Raw genomic sequence first — 24,157 nt, forward strand, 5'->3', positions numbered from 1 at the left:
ACCATGCTGATATGATCGCTCCAACCCAGACAGAACCGCTCTGATATGACCGCTCCGACCCAGACAGAACCGCGCTGATATGATCGCTCCAACCAAGACAGAACCGCGCTGATATGATCGCTCTGACCCAGACAGAACCGCACTGATATGACCGCTCCGACCCAGAGAGAACCGCGCTGATATGACCGCTCCGTCCAAGACAGAAACGCGCTGATATGATCGCTCCGACCAAGACAGAACCGCGCCGATATGATCGCTCCGACCCAGACAGAACCGCGCTTATATGATCGCTCCGACCAAGACAGAACCGCGCCAATATGATCGCTCCAACCAAGACAGAACCGCGCTGATATGATCGCTCCGACCCAGACAGAACCGCACTAATATGACCGCTCCGACCCAGACAGAACCGCGCTGATATGATCGCTCCGACCAAGACAGAACCGCGCTTATATGATCGCTCCGACCAAGACAGAACCGCGCCGATATGATCACTCCGAACAAGACAGAACAGCGCCAATATGATCGCTCCAACCCAGACAGAACCGCACTGATATGACCGCTCCGACCCAGACAGAACCGCGCTGATATGATCGCTCTAACAGCGGACAATAGGGTGCGACTTGGCATATGATTTGCAAGTCGCATGCAAATCACATGCCAAGTTGCACCCGATGAGACTGGGGTGTAAAACTGGAGCAATCAGTGCATGGCAACCAATCAGCTTCTACCGTGCCTTAGTTATATACATATATGATGGTACACACGCACATATATGATGGTATACACACGATGGTACATACATACATATACACATTTTATAGGATGTGAGGATTTCCATTCCTCGGTTGGATACGTTTTACATATTTAGGGATTTTGCACAAATTGCCGCATTTCTACTGATCCGCAGCTTTCATTGGGTCGGTACACACAGGCACAGTAGGGCTCTGTCCAGGTGGGGGCGCTGACACCCATCCTGCATGCAGTCTGCCTGTGTGATTGCGCATGCACCTGACCCATCCTGCATGGGGGGTCCTGTGGGAGGCTGGAGAACATTGAGGGGACTAGGGGGCGCTGTGGGAGGCTGGAGAACATTGAGGGGACTAGGGGGCGCTGTGGGAGGCTGGAGAACATTGAGGGGACTAGGGGGCACTGTGGGAGGCTGGAGAACATTGAGGGGACTAGGGGGCGCTGTGGGAGGCTGGAGAACATTGAGGGGACTAGGGGGCGCTGTGGGAGGCTGGAGAACATTGAGGGGACTAGGGGGTGCTGTGGGAGGCTGGAGAACATTGAGGGGACTAGGGGGCGCTGTGGGAGGCTGGAGAACATTGAGGGGACTAGGGGGCGCTGTGGGAGGCTGGAGAACATTGAGGGGACTAGGTGGCGCTGTGGGAGGCTGGAGAACATTGGAGGGGACTAAAGGGTGCTGTATGAGGCTGGAGAGGATTGAGGGAGACTAGGGGCCGCTGAGGGAGGCTGGAGGGGCACTGTAGAAAGCTGGGGGGCACTGAGAGGATTGGGGGGCTCTGTGGGAGGCTGGGGGGTGCTGTGAGGGGACTGGAATGCTGGAGGGCCCTGAGGGAGACTAGGGGCCACTGAGGGAGACTAGGGGTGCTGTGGGAGGTTGGAGGGCATTGAGAGGGACTAGGGGCCACTGAGGGAGACTAGAGTCCACTAAGGGAATCTAGGGGCTACTGAGGGAGACTGGGGGTGCTGCGAGAGGCTGGAGAGCACTGAGGGGGACCAGGGGGCACTGAGGGAATCTAGGGGCCACTGAGAGAATAGGGGCCACTGAGGGAGACTGGGGGTGCTGTGAGAGGCTGGAGAGCACTGAGGGGTCTAGGAAGCCCTGTGGGAGAGAATGTGGTGTTGGGCTCCTGGGGGCCGGGGGGCCACAGTCCAGTGACCATCGCTCAAGCAAGGCTTTTATTGGATGAATGGGGACCCATATCGTCAATTGAAGCCAAAAACACAAGAAAAGCTCCAATCGGATTGGCTGACAGTCTACAAGACTTCGGCTTCTTAGCTGCGTCACATGACAGCCGACACATTTCAGGGGAAACGCCTCATCAGGGCAATGAGAACAAAAAAAAGGTATAAATATTGCAACAAGAATGAGACATTTTGGATACAAAGTAATAATAAACGGATGAAGTGATATCCTGCAGAGATCGATGACAACACACGGCTCCATATGACGCACCTCGGGGTCACTATAACGTGCGTCTGTATTGTGCGTCCCAATGAAAAGGCTGCGACGTTACAGCCGCTCGCAACGCATGTAAAACGCACTAAAAGCGATATATGCATTTTATTTAGCGTGTCTTTGAGTCACATGTCCATATTTCCGACAGACAACCTGCAGAGTAGAGACAAGAAAAGAAAGAAAAACAGGAGACGCCCCACGTTGTCACATGTCACATGGAACGCAGAAATAAAGCTGAAAAAAATCGCTGACGCTTCAAGGAACACGCATGCGGTGTCACAGCGGTGCGATTTGGGGACTGAAGTCACACCAAAATCGCATCTAATGAACGTGAATGTCGGCGTCCTGACACGTGTGATTTGCTGCGGCGTGATTTGTAAAGTCGTTCTCGCGTGACGTTTTCTGCAGTTTTGTTGCGATTTCACAAACAAAGAATAGAATGGAAGTCGCTCCGCAAATCGCAAGAAATCATTGAAAATCTTCACAAATCGCAGAGGGGAGTGCGTTGTGTTTTTACCACTGAATACACACACACACGTGTATATATGTATGTATGTGTGTGTGTGTATGTAAGTATGTATGTGTGTGTGTAAGTATGTGTGTGTATGTATGTGTGTGTGTATGTACAGTATGTATGTGCATGTAAATGTGTGTGTGTATCTATGTATGTGAGTATGTATGTGTATGTATGTATGTATGTATATGTGAATGTATGTGTGTGGGTATGTATGTGTATGTATGTATGTATATGTGAATGTATGTGTGTGAGTATGAGTATGTATGTATGTATGTATGTATGTATATGTGAATGTATGTGTGTGAGTATGAGTATGTATGTGTGTGTATGTATGTGTGTGTGTATGTACAGTATGTATGTGTATGTAAATGTGTGTGTGTATCTATGTATGTGAGTATGTATGTGTATGTATGTATGTATGTATGTATGTATATGTGAATGTATGTGTGTGGGTATGTATGTGTATGTATGTATGTATGTATATGTGAATGTATGTGTGTGAGTATGTATGTGTATGTATGTATGTATGTATGTACGTGTGTGTGTGTATGTGTGTGTATATATGTACGTGTGTATATGTATGTGTGTGTGTATATGTATGTGTGTGTATGTATGTGTGTGTGTGTATATATATGTGTGTGTGTATGTATTTGTATGTATTTGTATGTATGTACATGTGTATATGTATGTGTATTTGTATGTATGTATGTGTATGTATGTATGTATATAATATGTGTGTGTGTGAGTATCTATGTGTGTGTGTGTGTATTTGTATGTATGTATGTGTATGTATGTATGTATATGTATGTGTGTGTGTATTTGTGTGTATGTATGTAAGTATGTGTATGTATGTATGTATATATATATGTGTGTGTGTGTCATTCACATGAGACGCTGCACTGCAATCCAGCATCTGGTGCACGATGCGCTCTGGACACACCAGCACAGTATTGATGCGCCGATACCAGTTTTTTAAACAAACTTTATTGAAATGTCGCACAGTAACAATTCTTAGCGTTCTCTCAGCCTGCGTGCCGCGACCCGCGCTGGAAGGGAGTACAGCCTACGGCTCAGCCATGGCGGGTCCTCTTTAAGCCGCAGCTCCCCCCGCAGGATAGTCGGGCCCCTGCAGCTCAGGCGGCACTGAAGGGAGCTGTGGGAGTGTGAAGGACAACAGCTGCACCTCGAAATAAAAAAAGTCAGCGTTTCTCCTCCCAGGAAGAATGGCGGGATCGCAGCGGACGCAGCGCCATGCAGCTGTGCTTCAAGAATTCCCAGGGCGCGAGGGGCAGAGGAGCCCCGGGTACACGGAGTACTGACACTTGGAAGCCCCAGCCAGGGGCCGAGGCGGCTTCATTCAAGGTCAGGAGCAGACAACAATCCATTGTGAGAGGTGGGGGGGGGTACAATGCAGACAGCCTGAAGGAACAGTCCGCACAGTCTGTGTATAAGCTGAAGTTTAGTCTGCTTCATTTCCACCCCCCCCCCCCCCCGAATCAAGTGACATCACTGGGTCTCTGTGCATCTCTATGTAATGCAGGAAGATCAAGGCAGGTGGGAGAGGCCCTGCCTCAGTACTCCTCAGTGGGAGGAATTATGCAAATATCACAATGCCTTGATGGGTGGGTGTCAGTCTGGAGTGGGCGTTCCTAGGCAGGATGTATTTGCATAGGTAATGCCCATATGTGATGCTGAGCCTATATGATTGGATGAACTGAAATCCAATGAAAGAGGCGGGGCCAGGGATAGCCAGGCTGGGGAAGAAAGAGCTAGATGATGCTGGACATCCCCCGGCCAGGAAATGAGGCGGAGCTCTGACTGGCTGCAGCTTCTAATGCACATTGTGAGGAGCTCCCAGTGTGCAGTAACATCAGAGGAAGCCAGTCCAGTCCAGGGGAGGAGCCGGTACACCTGTGCAAGACTGGAGGGGAGGAGCCGGTACACCTGTGCAAGACTGAAGGGGAGGAGCCGGTACACCTGTGCAAGACTGAAGGGGAGGAGCCGGTACACCTGTGCAAGACTGAAGGGGAGGAGCCGGTACACCTGTGCAAGACTGAAGGGGAGGAGCCGGTACACCTGTGCAAGACTGAAGGGGAGGAGCCGGTACACCTGTGCAAGACTGGAGGGGAGGAGCCGGTACACCTGTGCAAGACTGGAGGGGAGGAGCCGGTACACCTGTGCAAGACTGAAGGGGAGGAGCCGGTACACCTGTGCAAGACTGAAGGGGAGGAGCCGGTACACCTGTGCAAGACTGGAGGGGAGGAGCCGGTACACCTGTGCAAGACTGAAGGGGAGGAGCCAGTACACCTGTGCAAGACTGAAGGGGAGGAGCCGGTACACCTGTGCAAGACTAAAGGGGAGGAGCTGGTACACCTGTGCAAGGCTGAATGGGAGGAGCCGGTACACCTGTGCAAGACTGGAGGAGGAGGAGCCGGAACACCTGTGCAACACTGGAGGGGAGGAGCCGGTACACCTGTGCAAGACTGGAGGGGGAGGAGCCGGTACACCTGTGCAAGATTGGAGGGGAGGAGCCGGAACAGCTGTGCAAGACTGGAGGGGAGGAGCCGGAACATCTGTGCAAGACTGGAGGGGAGGAGCCGGTACATCTGTGCAAGACTGGAGGGGAGGAGCCGGTACACCTGTGCAAGACTGGAGGGGAGGAGCCGGTACATCTGTGCAAGACTGGAGGGGAGGAGCCGGTACGCCTGTGCAAGACTGGAGGGGAGGAGCGCTTCCTCCTCCTCCTACAAAGTTACAATGTACAGTCTGATCACTGGGGGAGGGGAGACTGAGGAAATGACTCCTCCCCCACCTACAGAGTTACAATGTACAGTCTGATCACTGGGGGAGGGGAGACTGAGGAAATGACTCCTCCCCCACCTACAGAGTTACAATGTACAGTCTGATCACTGGGGGAGGAGACAAAGAAAGTGCTTCCTCTTGCCTGCAGCAGACTGATGACATCATCTCAGCCTAGGCAGAGTCACTGAGTGGAGCTCATGGATGTGGCGATGTATAGGGGACATATCAGGTAATTACTGACAGGTCCACTTTGAGGGGGGGCGGGGGGGTGGGGCATTCTTCTGGCACTGTGTTTTATTATCTGTCCAGTAGAGGACGCTGCAGGTAAATTTTCGGTTTATAAATATATAAAAGTATAACTAGAAACACAAATAAATAAAATAAATACAAAGATATAAATAGAGAGGAAGGATCCGCCCGCGGTCAGCGTGATGACGTCACCCCTCAGCTAATGATGATGAAATATGAATCACGCGCCCGCGATGGCTCTGACTGTTCTAGATCTGGCGCTCCCATACGGTCCTCGGAGATTTCATCCATGTTTTCTCCCACGTTAGCCTTCATTTATAAGCGCCGCGCAATTCCTGTGACGCGTCTTTATGGCTTTCATCGGAACCCCGAAGTGCCGCGTCTCACCGCTGCGCCGGCCCAGGCACTAAGGGGTTACCTGGGGGGGGGGGTACTGGAGGAATTCTCATTCTTTGCAAGTTTAATTAAATTTTTTTTTCCCAGGCCTGAGACAGGAGGGCGGTGGGGATGTGTGGGGGGGGCGGTAATCAGCAGAGAGGCATGAAGGATGGCGGGGGAGGGCACAGCTGATGAAAATAATAAAAAAATATATGGCTGTTGATGCCCCTCCTCCGCCAAGAGAAGGCCACATGCAGGAGACCACGCCCCTCCCTTCCAGGACATCAAGGCCGCACATCAGCACATTTGGGACTGAACGGCCGGCGCATGCCCCCCCCCCCCCCCCCATTTATAGCATCGGAACCTCCATTGCTGAGCTCATTGCCCCCCCCAAAGGTGAACCCGATACTCACCTGATCATGGCTGGGACTGGTGGCTCCTGACAGTGGATTTAGTATTTTGCCACTTCCTGTTACAGGGTGACAACACTGATCACTCTGCAGCGAAATTGCACATCAGTGTTGTCACCCTGCCAGAGTGAGACTTCAATGGATATAAAGTTTTAAAGGGAATTTTACGTAGAAGTGAGGGCAGAACTTGAGGGGGGGGGGGGTGGGGGGGGGTTATAACCTCTGTTAAGTTTTTGTTTTACCATCTGTGTTCCATTGAGAAGATTTCTTTTCACTTCCTGTCCCATCACCGAAACAGGAAGTGAGAGGAAAAGAGGAAACTTTCAAAGTGAGGAAATCCCGAGAAGAACCAGAACCTCCCCCATTGGAAGATGAAGAGACTAAATTCTGTGTACAGCTTATTATTATGTATTACCTTCATGTCCACTGCGAGTTCCAACACAACAAATGTACATATATATACACATCATACACTGTATTCCCCCCCATATCATGTGATTCAGGTGCTCCAATCCCCCCCATATCATGTGATTCAGGTGTTCCAATCCCCTCCATATCATGTGATTCAGGTGTTCCAATCCCCTCTATATCATGTGATTCAGGTGTCCCCACCCCCTCCCAAACATGTGATTCAGGTGTTCCAATCCCCTCCATATCATGTGATTCAGGTGTTCCAATCCCCTCCATATCATGTGATTCAGGTGTCCCCACCCCCTCCCAAACATGTGATTCAGGTGTCCCCACCCCCTCCATATCATGTGATTCAGGTGTTCCAATCCCTTCCATATAATGTGATTCAGGTGTCCCCACCCCCTCCCAAACATGTGATTCAGGTGTCCCCACCCCCTCCATATCATGTGATTCAGGTGTTCCAATCCCCTCCATATAATGTGATTCAGGTGTTCCAATCCCCTCCATATCATGTGATTCAGGTGTTCCAATCCCCCCCCATCATGTGATTCAGGTGTTCCAATCCCCCCAATCATGTGATTCAGGTGTTCCAATCCCCCCAATCATGTGATTCAGTTGTTCCAATCCCCTCCCAATCCAGTGATTCAGGCGTTCCAATCCCCCCCCATATCATGTGATTCAGGTGCTCCAATCCCCTCTATATCATGTGATTCAGGTGCTCCAATCCCCTCCATATCATGTGATTCGGGTGTTCCAATCCCCTCCATGGACACAGGTGTATACAATCCATCCCCTAGGCATGCAGACGGCTTCTACAAACATTGGTGAAAGAATGGGTCGCTCTCAGGAGCTCAGTGACTCCAAGCGTGGTCCCGTGATAGGTGGCCACCTGGGCAATAAGTCCATCCGTGACATTTCCTGGCTACTAAATATTCCACGCTCAACTGTTAGTGGGATTATAACAAAGTGGAAGCAACTGGGAACAACAGCCACTCAGCCACCAAGTGGTAGGCCACGTCACATGACAGGGCGGGGTCAGCGCATGCTGAAGCGCACAGTGCGCAGAAGTCGCCAACTGTCTGCAGAGTCAATAGCTAAAGACCTCCAAACTTGGTGTGGCCTTCAGATGAGCCCAACAACAGTGCGTAGAGAGCTTCATGGAATGGGTTTCCATGGCCGAGCAGCTGCATCCAAGCCTTCCATCACCAAGTGCAATGCAAAGCGTCGGATGCCGTGGTGTAAAGCACGCCGCCACTGGACTCTAGAGCAGAGGAGACGTGTTCTCTGGAGGGACCAATCACGCTTCTCTGTCTGGCCATCCGATGGACATGTCTGGGTTAGGCGGTGGCCAGGAGAACGGTACTTGCCTGACTGCATTGTGCCAAGTGTAACGTTTGGTGGAGGGGGGATTATGGTGTGGGGTGTTTTTCAGGGGGTGGGCTTGGCCCCCTAGTTCCAGTGAAGGGAACTCTTAAGGTGACATGTTGGACAATTTCATGCTCCCAACACATCAGCACATACTGAAACATATCAAAAATGCACTGGACCCCAAGTGACCCCCCAACAAAAAGGGAAAAATATCTGGAGCGCATCAAAAATGCACCAGAAGGCTTAAAAAAAATGTGCAAAAAACCGTGAATATAGAAACGCATCCAGACGGCATTTCTATGGTGTGAATCGGCCCTTAAAGTGCATTCCCCTCCCCCCCTCCATCTATCACCCGAGCCATGCGATCTTTAACCCTCGGTTTGGACACAGTGTGCACTTCTAGTTTACAACTGATACTGAAGACTGTCCAGCACAGTGCAGACATAGTCCACAGGAGGGACGGCTGGGTGTAGAAGCCGTCGTGAGCCGTCTGGGATGTATTTTTTTATTTGCACATACAAGTTCAGGGCAGGCGATTGGGGGGTGCACCCTTCAAGGTCCGAGCTGTGTACCCCAACACCCCCCCCCAGATGGGTGTACACCCCAAAAGTTTGTCCTGAAAATCTGTTTGTTATTTCAGATAAAAGTATCACAGCCGGCACTCCGTGGTTCCTGTGGCCCCTGTGGCCCCGATGCAGGTCCCATCACCCTCCAGCAACTTTTCCATATTTTTTGCCTTTTTTCTTCGATCAGCCGGGTGAACAGGAAGAAGCCCCGCCTCTAAAGTCGCCGTTCGCCCGATTCGGCTGCAGAAGGTGGAAATACACTAAAAACAAGCAAAGTCGATGTTTCAGCCGCTGGAAGTTCCCGGCGGCCTCTCCGCAGCAGTCAGACGGTTAAAAGGACGAGGAGCCAAGGATGCGATGGAACCCGCGCCGCCTCGCCGATGGCTGAACACAAAGTGAGCGCCTGAGAGTGCCGGCAGCGTTGGCAGAGACATGAAACGGACCGCCAGGTATTTCCTTGACACCCAGCCCCACAGGAGATCCCGGGAGGGGGAGGGGGGAGGCGGATTCCTGGGTTATAAATACAGAGGGCGAGCGGGCGGCGGGAAATCCTACGCAACAGACTGGCACACACACACAATGCTGGACACCTTCGCTGCCAGAGGGCGCGTGGCCCGCTCCGCCTCCGGAGCCAAGAATGGCCGCCATGTCTTCCTGTCTGTGTCACGCCACCGCGAGAAAAAAGGAAATCACTATTATTGGGCCGAACTAGACAACACTTGGGGGGGGATGGGATGTTTGGGGGGGATGGGATGTTTGGAGGGGAGGTGTTTGGGGAGGGGGATGGGATGTTTGGGGGGATGGGGGGTAGCAGTCAGCGCTTATTAGTACATCTTTACCCCCAAAATCTTGTAGCTGCAGAAAGTTTTAGGCCGAGATCAGATCAGAGTCCTCGGAGCTCCGCACAGCCATCCGAGACCCTCCTGTCCAGGGTGACAACGCTGCTGTGCTATTCACTGCCAACAGGAAGTGGAGAAATAACAGACTTACTGGCAGGATCACCGGATAAGGCAGAGGAGTGAAAACAACAAACGCTGCGTCAGTGCTACACGGACCCTTCTACACGCGTGTGTGGGGGGGGCGGAGAATGTCAGAAATGGCCCTATAGTAACAACCGGGAGCCAGGGGGTGGGGGTGGGTACAGAACCCTTACATCAGGTGTCCCCATCACAGTCCCCCCCTTACATCAGGATCCCCATCACAGTCCCCCCTTACATCAGGATCCCCATCAGAGTCTCCCCATTACATCAGGTGTCCCCATCACAGCCCCCCCCTTACATCAGGTGTCCCCATCACAGCCCCCCCCTTACATCAGGTGTCCCCATCACAGCCCCTCCCTTACATCAGGTGTCCCCATCACAGTCCCCCCTTACATCAAATGTCCCCATCACAGTCCCCCCTTACATCAGGTGTTCCCATCACAGCCTCCCCCTTACATCAGGTGTTCCCATCACAGTCCCCCCCTTACATCAAATGTCCCCATCACAGCCCCCCCCTTACATCAGGTGTCCCCATCACAGCCCCTCCCTCTACATCAGGTGTCCCCATCACAGTCCCCCCCTTACATCAAATGTCCCCATCACAGTCCCCCCCTTACATCAGGTGTCCCCATCACAGCCCCCCCCTTACATCAGGTGTTCCCATCACAGTCCCCCCCTTACATCAGGTGTCCCCATCACAGCCCCCCCCTTACATCAGGTGTTCCATCACAGTCCCCCCTTACATCAGTATCCCCATCACGGGGGTAATGGGGGATGAGATGGGGGGCGCAGTATTCACGGTTCGGGTTGCTGGAAATGTACGCAGCGCTTCACCCCGCCCGGTTTCAGAGCGCACAAGTTGTTTCGGCGTTCCAGAACCCAACCCGGCCACAGATGACCAGAGCTGGGATCAGCTGAGATGGAGCGCCAACAACATCTGTCTGGGGGGGGGGGGCTGGGGGGCTCCTCCACATCTGCCAGGCCAACCTCTGACTCCCCAACATCCTCTTTAACCCCCCATGCTGGAGGAAGCCCGGCTCTCCCAAATAACGTGCCGACCACCAATCACATGGAATTTATCCCCAATTATGTATTATGTTTGTATTCCTATTAATAGCGAGTTTTGTATCTTCTATTCCTGAATCACAATCCGGAGTTGCAGAGCGATGATCCGGAGTTACAGAGCGATGATCCGGAGTTGCAGAGCGATAATCCGGAGTTACAGAGCGATGAGCCGGAGTTGCAGGAGCGATGATCCGGAGTTGCAGAGCGATGATCCGGAGTTGCAGAGCGATGATCCGGAGTTGCAGAGCGATGATCCGGAGTTGCAGAGCGATGATCCGGAGTTGCAGAGCGATAATCCGGAATTACAGAGCGATAATCCGGAATTACAGAGCGATAATCCGGAATTACAGAGCGATAATCCGGAGTTACAGAGCGATGATCCGGAGTTGCAGAGCGATGAGCCGGAGTTACAGAGCAATGAGCCGGAGTTGCAGAGCGATGATCCGGAGTTACAGAGCGATGATCCGGAGTTGCAGAGCGATGATCCGGAGTTGCAGAGCGATGATCCGGAGTTGCAGAGCGATGATCCGGAGTTGCAGAGCGATGATCCGGAGTTGCAGAGCGATGATCCGGAGTTGCAGAGCGATGATCCGGAGTTGCAGAGCGATGATCCAGCGTTCAACTTTCTCTTAGAAGGGAAGACAGGAAACTGTGGGGCAGCAAAAATCAGACATGCGCCTTTTTCCCGGGTCCTGGCAGAGCCCTGGCGGGGGGTGGGGAGGGTTCCGCGCATACGTAGACACAGCAAGGCATGGGACTTCCATACAGATCCATCTTTGCGCATGCATGGAAACCTGGAAGGGGGTGGGGAGGGTTTCACACATGCGACCTCTTCAAGCTTTGGTTTCTCCTTCACTTTCAGTCCTGGTGAATGCGGTCATCAGGGTGAATCTCCCCAGCGGGGGACACAGATAGAAATAAAAACCCGACGGGGGCGCCAACCCAAAATGAATGAGACGCCCAGAAGAGCAGATCTCAGGAAGATGAAATGTAGACAACGTAACCACAACGATCGGTCATTTGTCACATTCGTCCTCAGCGACCCGATTCTCTCGCTTTTGTTGACCACACAAAGCATAGTGTTGGGGCCCCAGTAGGGGGGTCCGGCCTCCAACACCCCCACACGGCGTCTACACTTAGAACACGCTCTCTGTGGTCACATGATCTGAAAGTCCAACCCACCTCCTGGCGGTAAGGTCCATTTAAAGGGCACCTGGGAGGGGGTAGTGAGGTTATTGCCATCAATGCTGGGGGGAGGGGGCTCAAAATTACAGCCTTCATTACCACCAATACCGGGGGGGGGCAGGGTTATATTTACAGCCTTCATTACCACCAATACCGGGGGGGGGCAGGGTTATAATTACAGGCCTTCCATTACCACCAATACTGGGGGGGGGGCAGGGGTTATAATTCCAGCCTTCCTTACCACCAATACTGGGGGGGGGCAGGGTTATAATTCCAGCCTTCCATTACCACCAATACTGGGGGGTTTATAGCTGAAACCTTCCATTCGGGGCCCAATGGGAAGTCATGTTGATGTGTTTGGGGGGGGGGCGATACATTGATGGCACCACAATAAATAACAGGCATCTCTGTCATTGGTGGCCATGTCATGTTCAGGTGACTGACACCCCCCCCCCCCCCCCCCCCCCCCCACAGGGACAGGAAATGAAGGACAATCTCCCCGACATGAGATGTATGGAGACAATATCCTGCCGCTGCAATATCAGAATATTTCATGATAATTTGAAGTCGGATTTTGTTTGAACTTTTGGAAGTATTTGCTGTCCCTTTAAGGACCAGCCGGGCGACAAATGGCCATTGTGTAAACAGCGCCGGCCACACGTCTCCCGCGGCACGTGCATATCCAATCGTGCGAAGGCTCGGGGAGCGCTGCCCTTTAATCAGGCAGCTGGTACGGAGCTTACAAGACGTTCAGGTCAAAAACTCGACGGGGGTTAAAGAAAGGGGGGAGAGATGGGGGATAAAAATCCCCTGCCAGTTTGGCTGGCAGCTTCGGGCGGCGTAGAAGGCCGGGCGGCAGGAAGCGCTCGCTGGGCACGGATCCGCAGCAGATGTGAGGGCTGATCTACGAGCCTGCGAAGGGTGTGTGAAAGAGGTGGGAGGAATGGAGCTGCAGGATATGAACACAAACTGGATCACTCATCCTTCCAAAAAAAATCCCAATGTGATGCCTTGTAATGGAACGCAGGTTGGGACAAAACATCGCGCCGCTCCTTTCCTAAAAGGGACAGTCCACCCAAAACAGATGCGGGGAGGGGGGGGGGGGGGTATTGGCATGAAGAGTTTCCAACGGGGGCAAGAGGGCGGAGATGGGAATCCAGGGTGGCCTTACTGGTCCCTGTCCTGGATCAGCCTAAGTAGCCAGAAGGCCTCTAAGTGTCATAACAACCAGAACGTTAATCTTGGTGGTGTGGCTCCGTAAAGACTAAGTATCTATGAGGAAGGGGGGAGGGGGGGGTATTGGCTTGAAGAGTTTCCAATGGGGGCAAGAGGGCGGAGATGGGATCCAGGGTGGCCTTACTGGTCCTGTCCTGGATCAGCCTAAGTAGCCAGAAGGCCTCTAAGTGTCCAATAACAACCAGAACGTTAATCTTGGGTTGGTGTGGCTCCGTAAAGACTAAGTATCTATGAAGAGATAAAATGTGATCTTTTGACGCTTACTGGTGCCCTAGAAGTAGTAGATTTTGTTTCTTTATTTTTCAGGCTAAGAACCTTTTCATCGAGAAGAGAAAAATGCAAATCGATCCTGCCAGAAATGTGGTGTGCTTCACGTTTCATAGGCTGTTAAGTCTAGTCTGGGTGACCACCGCCGTTCTCTCCGTGGCAGGGGCGGATTGACAATTCATGGGGCCCCCAGGCAATAGGGATCATGGGGCCCCTGTGTCCTTGGCCCAAATCGCAAACAGCCTATGAAAAAGGTACCAGGGGCATCTCATGGGCCCCCTACTGACCCTGAATTTCAAATGGTCAGTCCGCCCCCTGCTCCGGGGATACAGTGGAGGAGTGAATGTAGCCACCCAAAAACAGATTTCCCAATAGGACCACCAGCAAAGGAAAAGGAAAAAAAAAAAGCTTGAAAAAGAAAAACTCAGCAATGGTGACCCATGACAGTTTAATTAGAGCGGCAGCACGTGTGGCCATGACTAGATGTAACGCTCTACCAGGGATGGTGGTAATAAATGCCCAGTTGTTCTCCTGCACTTCCAAGGAGCTCTGAGCTACCAGCCCTCAGCATCTTTGATTGTTCTTCAAGCAACCATTCCAGTCTAGATGTGACCCGCCCCTACCAACGGAGGTCTTTGCAGCCCACATTGGTAATAACACCCTTCTGATTGCCTGCTTTCCCTTTGCAATTCCAAGAAACTATTTAACTACCAGCCCTCGGCATTGTGGACTGACTTTCTTCAAGTGATGAAGGTTGGTTTTGGATCACCATTGGTCCTCCAGCAAAGTTTGCATAAAAGTGCAATCCTGACTTGGAAACCCAACACTCTTTAAGGCAGGCTAAAGAAAGCGAAAACACGAACACACACACACACACGCATACATACATAATGACCATTACAGCCTAGATGTGACCCTCTGCCAGGCAATTGAGATCTTTGCACACCATATTTGTGAAATACCATCCCAAATTAGCAGTTTTCTCCCTTCTGAGAAGCATTGAAGCTACCAGCATCGTAGACTGGCCTTTTGAGGCCACCTTAGATGGGCCTTTTGAGGCCACCCTTAGATGGGCCTTTCGAGGCCACCTTAGATGGGCCTTTCGAGGCCACCCTTAGATGGGCCTTTCGAGGCCACCCTTAGATGGGCCTTTCGGGGCCACCCTTAGATGGGCCTTTCAGGGCCACCCTTAGATAGACCTTTTGAGGCCACCCTTAGATGGGCCTTTCGAGGCCACCCTTAGATGGGGCCTTTCGAGGCCACCCTTAGATGGGCCTTTCGAGGCCACCCTTAGATGGTCTTTCGGGGCCACCCTTAGATGGGCTTTTGAGGCCACCCTTAGATGGGCTTTTCGAGGCCACCCTTAGATGGGCTTTTCGAGGCCACCCTTAGATGGGCTTTTCTGGGCCACCCTTAGATGGGCCTTTTGAAGCCACCTTTAGATGGTCCTTTTTAGGCCACCCTTAGATGGGCCTTTCGAGGCCACTCTTAGATGGGCCTTTCGAGGCCACTCTTAGATGGGCCTTTCGAGGCCACCCTTAGATGTGCTTTTCGAGGCATCCCTTAGATGGGCCTTTTCGAAGCCACCCTTAGATGGGCCCTTTGGAGGCCACCCTTAGATGGGCCTTTGGAGGCCACCCTAGATGGGCCTCTCAGGGCATCCTAGATGGGCCCTTCAAGACTGGCTTTGGATATCCCCTGGCCTCCAGTGAAGAATGTGTGAATGTGCAGTCTAGACTAAAGGCAGGCTAAAGGAAATCAAACAGCAATCAGGTTACCGCTACGAAGATCCCTGGTAATCAGTTGGCCGGCAGTTGCTCAGTTGGCCGGCAGGTTGCTAGTACGCACTAGGGTCGGCAGATGTAGATGAAGCAGACGGACCAACCTAGAAATGTGGTGGTAAGCAGTCCTATCCAGGAGAAATGCCCGACTGGGGCACATGAGGACATTGCTAACCAGTAAACTACTAAGAACTTTGCCTTCCAGTTGCGCCAACAAACATCATAAAGATGCAAACATTCACCTAGCATTGGAAATGGCGGATTGGATGGAAGAGGTCACTCATATGCAATGTCTTGTTATCTCTATTGTAGCCATCAGACTAAAAAATGCCGCATCAGATGAAAAGGCAAATAAATGGTTAAGGGCCATTCCTCCGCCATTCCCCGAATCTTCCCAAATGAGTTCAATCACCGAGAGACAGAAACACGCAGAGTTAAAGAAAGTGAGATCGGAGGTGATATTGGCTGAACGCCTTGGCATGGTGCCCGGCTGCTAGTCTGAAAAGATGCCAACTGGCTCGCTTCACGCCAAGGCTACGCCATCCCCCCCCCCCTTGCATATGCAGTGCGGGGGGGGGGGGACTGTCCGTGGAAGGCGCGTACAAAGAGAGCGAGGAGACGATACAAGATTTAGACACAATGCGCTCAGGTCAAACACGAGTAACTGTTACACAATACAAAACAAAACGGCGAACAGCCGAGAAGCAGACATAAATCGCAGAAATTCCGAACGCTGCGCTCCCGGCACTGGCAAATCCTGATCCGGCGGAGGGGGAGGGGGCCGGCCACAAAGGGGGACATGGAGGAAATATGCAACGTGGAGAACCTATTATTGGGTGGAATGCGGGATTCTCGTGCGCCAGCATTTCATATCGGAATTATTAGTCAGCAGTGTGCGGCGGTTGTGAGGATGAAAGTGTTACGGATGTAAGAAACGCGGGATATGGCGCTCAGATCAGCTCCTCGGAAACGCGGCGTATTGAAGAACACGCCCAGGCAGGTTATTATTTTTATTACACTTTTGGACAGAGAGGGTAAGGGGGATGGAGCCCCTGTCAGGTTTTTATTGCGGCGCTGAGATTCGTTCTGTTTGCCCCAGCGGTTCTATCTGCACGCATCATCAGGACATCATTTCACAGGACCGGCTTCCTGATGGTGACAACAGCGGACTCTGCCTGTGCAATGTCACAATGGTTGTCTGTAGTTTGTACCAGGGGAGCGTGGGATTGGGTGACACCATTTCCTGATGGTGAGAAAAGTCCACCAAGTCAGTGTAATGGGTGTTGAAATGGCCACTTATAGCCCAGGGGACAGGGTGACAACGCAGGGACGTGACTGGGAGACAGAAACAGAGCATTGTCATCCTATAACAGGAAGTGCCTTTCAATGCTGTAGATTTAAATTCAACCTCCAGCCATCCCTCCAGTCTTGCACAGGTGTACCGGCTCCTCTCCTTCAGTCTTGCACAGGTGTACCGGCTCCTCCCCTTCAGTCTTGCACAGGTGTACCGGCTCCTCCCCTTCAGTCTTGCACAGGCGTACCGGCTCCTCCCCTTCAGTCTTACACAGGCGTACCGGCTCCTCCCCTCCAGTCTTGCACAGGCGTACCGGCTCCTCCCCTCCAGTCTTGCACAGGCGTACCGGCTCCTCCCCTTCAGTCTTGCACAGGTGTACCGGCTCCTCCCCTTCAGTCTTACACAGGCGTACCGGCTCCTCCCCTCCAGTCTTGCACAGGCGTACCGGCTCCTCCCCTCCAGTCTTGCACAGGCGTACCGGCTCCTCCCCTTCAGTCTTGCACAGGCGTACCGGCTCCTCCCCTCCAGTCTTGCACAGGCGTACCGGCTCCTCCCCTCCAGTCTTGCACAGGTGTACCGGCTCCTCCCCTCCAGTCTTGCACAGGTGTACCGGCTCCTCCCCTCCAGTCTTGCACAGGTGTACCGGTCCTCCCCTCCAGTCTTGCACAGGTGTACTGGCTCCTCCCCTCCAGTCTTGCACAGGTGTACCGGCTCCTCCCCTCCAGTCTTGCACAGGTGTACCGGCTCCTCCCCTTCAGTCTTGCACAGGTGTAGCGGCTCCTCCCCTGGACTGAAATGGCTTTCTCTGATGTTACTGCACACTGGAAGCTTCTCACAATGTGCATTAGAAGCTGCAGCCAGTCAGAGCTCTGCCTCATTTCCTAGCTGGAGGATATCCAGCATCATCTAGCCCTTTCCTCCCCAGCCTGAGTGTCCCTGGCCCTGCCCCTTTCATTTTTTGGAATTCGGTTCCTTCAATCATGGAGGATCAAATGTGGGTGTTACCTAGGGCAGTCTACAGTGGCAACACCCACTACTTCAGACTGACACCCACCCATCAAAGCATTTTTATATTTTCATAACTCCTCCCACTGCTTGCATCAGGATTGAGGGCCCCTGAGAGGAGTATTGAGGCACGGGGCTGTGATGTTTTCAGGAAGCTATGTACAGCTTCCTGCTGGCCCCTCCCACCAGGCATGATCTGTCTACATTGCATAGAGAAGCACAGAGACCCAGTGATGGTGTCACAGTCTAAAGTAAGGTATGTTATGAAAATGGAAAGATTTTTACAACATGCCATCCACATGTCAGGGGAGGGGGAGGAGTCAGGGAAGGAACAATATAAGCAGATTAATCTTCGGGTTTAAAAATATTGAATCAACTTATCAATGACATCATCATATTAAACCTCCAGTGATTGGATGTTCAGCTAAAACAGAGAAAAAACTCAGCTCTTCATATCTACGCCAGTCACAGAGAGACCATCCAACCAGCTGATCCTCTTATCCTCCATGCCGGGCCCTTAGCTGGCCCTCGGGCCCTTCACTTGTTCTCATCTGATCTTAATCTCCAGTAATTGAAGTTCTGAATGAAGGAAAACCAGCGGCTCCGGATGAGCAGAGAAATGTTTGTGATTTAATCCTCATCGTCAGGGTGTCGATCGTCCGTTTTGCTGCCGGGTGAAGGCTGCCATTGTATGAGGACAAAACCGTTCATACCTCCGGGGCCCCTGGGTGGGGCCCGGCTGAGTTCATACGTTGCGGCTTATGTCAGGGTTTGTTCTGGTGAGGCCATTGTCAGCTGACAGGCAGGTAGGTGATGTCGGGGGTCACCCTGTCCTGTGAAAGGTGACGGACAATTTTCTTTTATTCACTTTTAATCTGCGATTTCTAAAGCAGCAAAATGTAACTTTCACCAAACATTCTCGGGTGGTGAATCACCTGCTGAATGTCAGTCGCTGCTTGGCCCGCCGTACTCCTCCCCCCCAATACAATCCTCGGGGAAGTGGGGAGCAGTACAGCGCAGTCACCACACAGCACAGCACAGCCCCGTCTATAGATACATTTACATGTTTAAGAAAAATAAATAAATCATTTTATTGTTACATGTAAATTAAAAACATTGTAAAAAAATACATTGCAGTCCGCTAACCCCACTGAGGGGGGAATACATTGCAGTCCGCTAACCCCACTGAGGGGGAAATACATTGCAGTCCACCTAACCCCACTGAGGGGGGAATACATTGCAGTCCGCTAACCCCACTGAGGGGGAAATACATTGCAGTCCACCTAACCCCACTGAGGGGGGAATACATTGCAGTCCGCTAACCCCACTGAGGGGGAAATACATTGCAGTCCACCTAACCCCACTGAGGGGGGAATACATTGCAGTCCGCTAACCCCACTGAGGGGGAAATACATTGCAGTCCGCTAACCCCACTGAGGGGGGAAATACATTGCAGTCCGCCAATCCCACTGAGGGGGAAATACATTGCAGTCCACCTAACCCCACTGAGGGGGGAAATACATTGCAGTCCACCTAACCCCACTGAGGGGGAAATACATTGCAGTCCGCTAACCCCACTGAGGGGGGAAATACATTGCAGTCCGCCTCCCACTGAGGGGGGAAATACATTGCAGTCCGCTAATCCCACTGAGGGGGAAATACATTGCAGTCCGCCAATCCCACTGAGGGGGAAATACATTGCAGTCCGCTAATCCCACTGAGGGGGAAATACATTGCAGCCCACCTAACCCCACTGAGGGGGGAAATACATTGCAGTCCGCTAATCCCACTGAGGGGGAAATACATTGCAGTCCGCCAATCCCACTGAGGGGGAAATACATTGCAGTCCACCTAACCCCACTGAGGGGGAAATACATTGCAGTCCGCTAATCCCACTGAGGGGGAAATACATTGCAGTCCGCCTCCCACTGAGGGGGAAATACATTGCAGTCCACCTAACCCCACTGAGGGGGAAATACATTGCAGTCCACCTAACCCCACTGAGGGGGGAAATACATTGCAGTCCGCCTCCCACTGAGGGGGAAATACATTGCAGTCCGCTAACCCCACTGAGGGGGAAAATACATTGCAGTCCACTAACCCCACTGAGGGGGGAATACATTGCAGTCCACCTCCCACTGAGGGGGGAAATACATTGCAGTCCGCTAACCCCACTGAGGGGGGAAATACATTGCAGTCCGCCTCCCACTGAGGGGGAAATACATTGCAGTCCACCTAACCCCACTGAGGGGGGAAATACATTGCAGTCCGCTAACCCCACTGAGGGGGGAAATACATTGCAGTCCGCTAACCCCACTGAGGGGGAAATACATTGCAGTCCGCTAACCCCACTGAGGGGGGAAATACATTGCAGTCCGCTAACCCCACTGAGGGGGGAAATACATTGCAGTCCGCTAACCCCACTGAGGGGGGAAATACATTGCAGTCCGCTAACCCCACTGAGGGGGGAAATACATTGCAGTCCGCTAACCCCACTGAGGGGGGAAATACATTGCAGTCCGCCTCCCACTGAGGGGGGAAATACATTTTTGAAATATTTTCCATTTTGTTGCATTCCTGCATCCTTGCCTAGGAGAGGATGACGTATCCGGCGTAATATGTGCACATATCCCACGCGTGATGTAATATCTGCACATATCCCACGCGTGATGTAATATCTGCACATATCCCACGCGTGATGTAATATCTGCACATATCCCACGCGTGATGTATTATCTGCACATATCCCACGCGTGATGTATTATCTGCACATATCCCACGCGTGATGTATTATCTGCACATATCCCACGCATGATGTAATATCTGCACATATCCCACGCATGATGTAATATCTGCACATATCCCACGCATGATGTAATATCTGCACATATCCCACGCATGATGTAATATCTGCACATATCCCACGCATGATGTAATATCTGCACATATCCCACGCATGATGTAATATCTGCACATATCCCACGCATGATGTAATATCTGCACATATCCCACGCATGATATATTATGTGCACATATCCCACGCATGATGTAATATCTGCACATATCCCACGCATGATGTATTATCTGCACATATCCCACGCATGATGTATTATCTGCACATATCCCACGCATGATATATTATGTGCACATATCCCACGCATGATATAATATGTGCACATATCCCACGCATGATGTATTATCTGCACATATCCCACGCATGATGTATTATCTGCACATATCCCACGCATGATGTAATATCTGCACATATCCCACGCATGATATATTATGTGCACATATCCCACGCATGATGTATTATCTGCACATATCCCACGCATGATGTAATATCTACACATATCCCACGCATGATATAACATGTGCACATATCCCACGCATGATGTATTATCTGCACATATCCCACGCATGATATATTATGTGCACATATCCCACGCGTGATATAATATGTGCACATATCCCACGCGTGATGTATTATCTGCACATATCCCACGCGTGATGTAATATCTGCACATATCCCACGCGTGATGTAATATCTGCACATATCCCACGCGTGATGTAATATCTGCACATATCCCACGCGTGATGTAATATCTGCACATATCCCACGCGTGATGTAATATCTGCACATATCCCACGCGTGATGTAATATCTGCACATATCCCACGCGTGATGTATTATCTGCACATATCCCACGCATGATATAATATGTGCACATATCCCACGCATGATGTATTATCTGCACATATCCCACGCATGATGTAATATCTGCACATATCCCACGCATGATATATTATCTGCACATATCCCACGCATGATGTATTATCTGCACATATCCCACGCATGATATATTATGTGCACATATCCCACGCATGATATAATATCTGCACATATCCCACGCATGATGTAATATCTGCACATATCCCACGCATGATATATTATCTGCACATATCCCACGCATGATGTATTATCTGCACATATCCCACGCATGATATATTATGTGCACATATCCCACGCATGATATAATATGTGCACATATCCCACGCATGATGTATTATCTGCACATATCCCACGCATGATGTATTATCTGCACATATCCCACGCATGATGTAATATCTGCACATATCCCACGCATGATATATTATGTGCACATATCCCACGCATGATGTATTATCTGCACATATCCCACGCATGATGTAATATCTGCACATATCCCACGCATGATATAATATGTGCACATATCCCACGCATGATGTATTATCTGCACATATCCCACGCATGATATAATATGTGCACATATCCCACGCATGATATAATATGTGCACATATCCCACGCATGATGTATTATCTGCACATATCCCACGCATGATGTATTATCTGCACATATCCCACGCATGAAGGACCTGGAGACCCGCAGCACTCATTTATATTATTATTTATCACAGGGACTTCTATAGCGATGTCCATTTACACAGCACTTTATATTATATATATATACACATTATATACACACACACTATACATTATATATATATATATACACACATATTACATTCCCATCAGTCCCCGCCCCCGAGGAGCGTACAATCTAAGGTCCCTAACTCACATCCATACATACACATACTAGGGACACTTTAGACAGGAGCCAATTCACCTCCCAGCATGTCTTTGATGTGTGGGAGGAAACCGGAGTACCCGGAGGCACAAGGAGAACACCGGGCAGGTGGTGCTGTGGTTGGGATTTGAACCAACGACCTGAGTACTGCCAGGCGGGAGTGCTAACCACTCAGCCACTGTGCTGCCCTTAGGATATCACTCCCCATCCCCTCGGCAGCAAGTCTCTGCCAGTCTATGGGACCGGACCAGGGGTGGACTGACAACTCATGGGGCCCCCGGGCAATAGGCGATCATGGGGCCCCTGTGTCCTTGCCCAAACTCAAAAAAGGCTATGAAAAAGGTACCAGGGGCATTTCATGGGGCCCCCTACTGACCCCGGGCCCTCGGGCAGTGCCAGAGTTTCCAAACGGTCAGTCCACCCCTGGACCAGACAGACACACATCATGTTTGCGAATGCATGAAAAACTGGGAAACTCTGCGCATGTGTGGGAGGCATTGGGTCTCTGCAAGTCTATGGGACCTGTCAGGGACCTGCAGTTATCTCGGCACATGAACAGGATATCAGTCTAAGAACGGAGGACAACGCTGGACTCAATGGACTACAAACTTTGTTTGTTTTATTTGTTAAAAAAAAAAAAGAAAGAAATATCGGGCAGCAGAAACAGAAATTTCCACTATGTTGGTTCTATTCCCTCCTCACGATGGAGGAGACTGAGGTTATGTGTCTTACAGCCTGCAGCAGACGGGAGCCTAGGCAGCATCACTGGACTGGAGCTCAGAATGGTTTTCTAAAATGGTTAAAAAAATTTAACTTTCCAGTTGCTGAATATTTGTGAAAAGTCGGGAATTTACTCCTGCAGATTATAAAGCTACTGAAGTGCCCCCCCCCCCTACACCCCCCCCCCCCCCCCGTGTCTTCATGTTGTATGTGATGTATACAATGTTTCAATATTTAGTGCTGTTCTCTATCATTTTAATATCTTCTATTTCTTACAGTTCTGTGGATGGGGATAAATATTAAATGAATGATTCGATTTTCCCACAATGCACCCCCTCAGTCCTGAAGGCTGCTGCGAGCTGCACTGTGCATGTTGAGTCGCCCAACCTGTGATTTTTATCTGAACTTCGGCTCTCCTTTAATTATCTTGGGAAAGATAAATAGAATAATTATTGTTCTGAGGCGCGGGTCAGAGGTTATCTGGTCTCAGCCTGCAGATGATTGGATGGAGCCGGCGGCCTGCAGGTGTCCCACAGAGACAATGCCGCCAAGCGTGTTTTCGTGGAGAGGAGTTGAGGGCGGGTGAGTGCAGGCTGAGTGCAGGGTGAGTGCAGGGTGAGTGCAGGGTGAGTGCAGGCTGAGTGCAGGCTGAGTGCAGGCTGAGTGCAGGCTGAGTGCAGGCTGAGTGCAGGCTGAGTGCAGGCCCAGAGTTTAGACAAGCTTTATTGTTGGAGATTCCAGACAGAATAGGTGAGAGATGACGATGCTGACAGAACACGCAACGCGTCTACCATGTGATTTGGATGTGGTGTGAACAGATCCGCGGCTGGCGGCAGGGAAGAGGAGGGGCGCTTCTCAAGGCCTCGGCGTTATTCTAAGACTAGGTTTCCATAAAGGTATCAAAACGGTTCTTCCCCCAACATGGCCCCACCATTGGACTCAATCATAATACGTTACTATCAGAGCGCTACACCCCCAACATGGCCCCACCATTGGACTCAATCATAATACATTAGTATCAGAGAGAGAACTACACCCCCAAAATGGTCCCACCATTGGACTCAATAATAATATGTTACTATCAGAGAGC

The 24,157-nt window shown here is 51.1% G+C and overlaps 1 protein-coding gene across 1 annotated transcript in view; it reads right to left on the minus strand.

The window, feature by feature from the left end:
* BAHCC1 (BAH domain and coiled-coil containing 1) overlaps positions 1-24,157 on the minus strand; it is a gene marked incomplete at its 3' end in the record, with an annotated part of 99,833 nt that overhangs the window by 68,508 nt on the left and 7,168 nt on the right. The gene's annotated exons all lie outside the window — the stretch shown is intronic.

Source organism: Staurois parvus, unplaced genomic scaffold (genome assembly GCF_062004578.1).
Source record: "Staurois parvus isolate SC_StPar_1 unplaced genomic scaffold, SC_StPar_1.0 ptg001949l, whole genome shotgun sequence".
Classification (NCBI taxonomy): Eukaryota; Metazoa; Chordata; class Amphibia; order Anura; family Ranidae; genus Staurois; species Staurois parvus.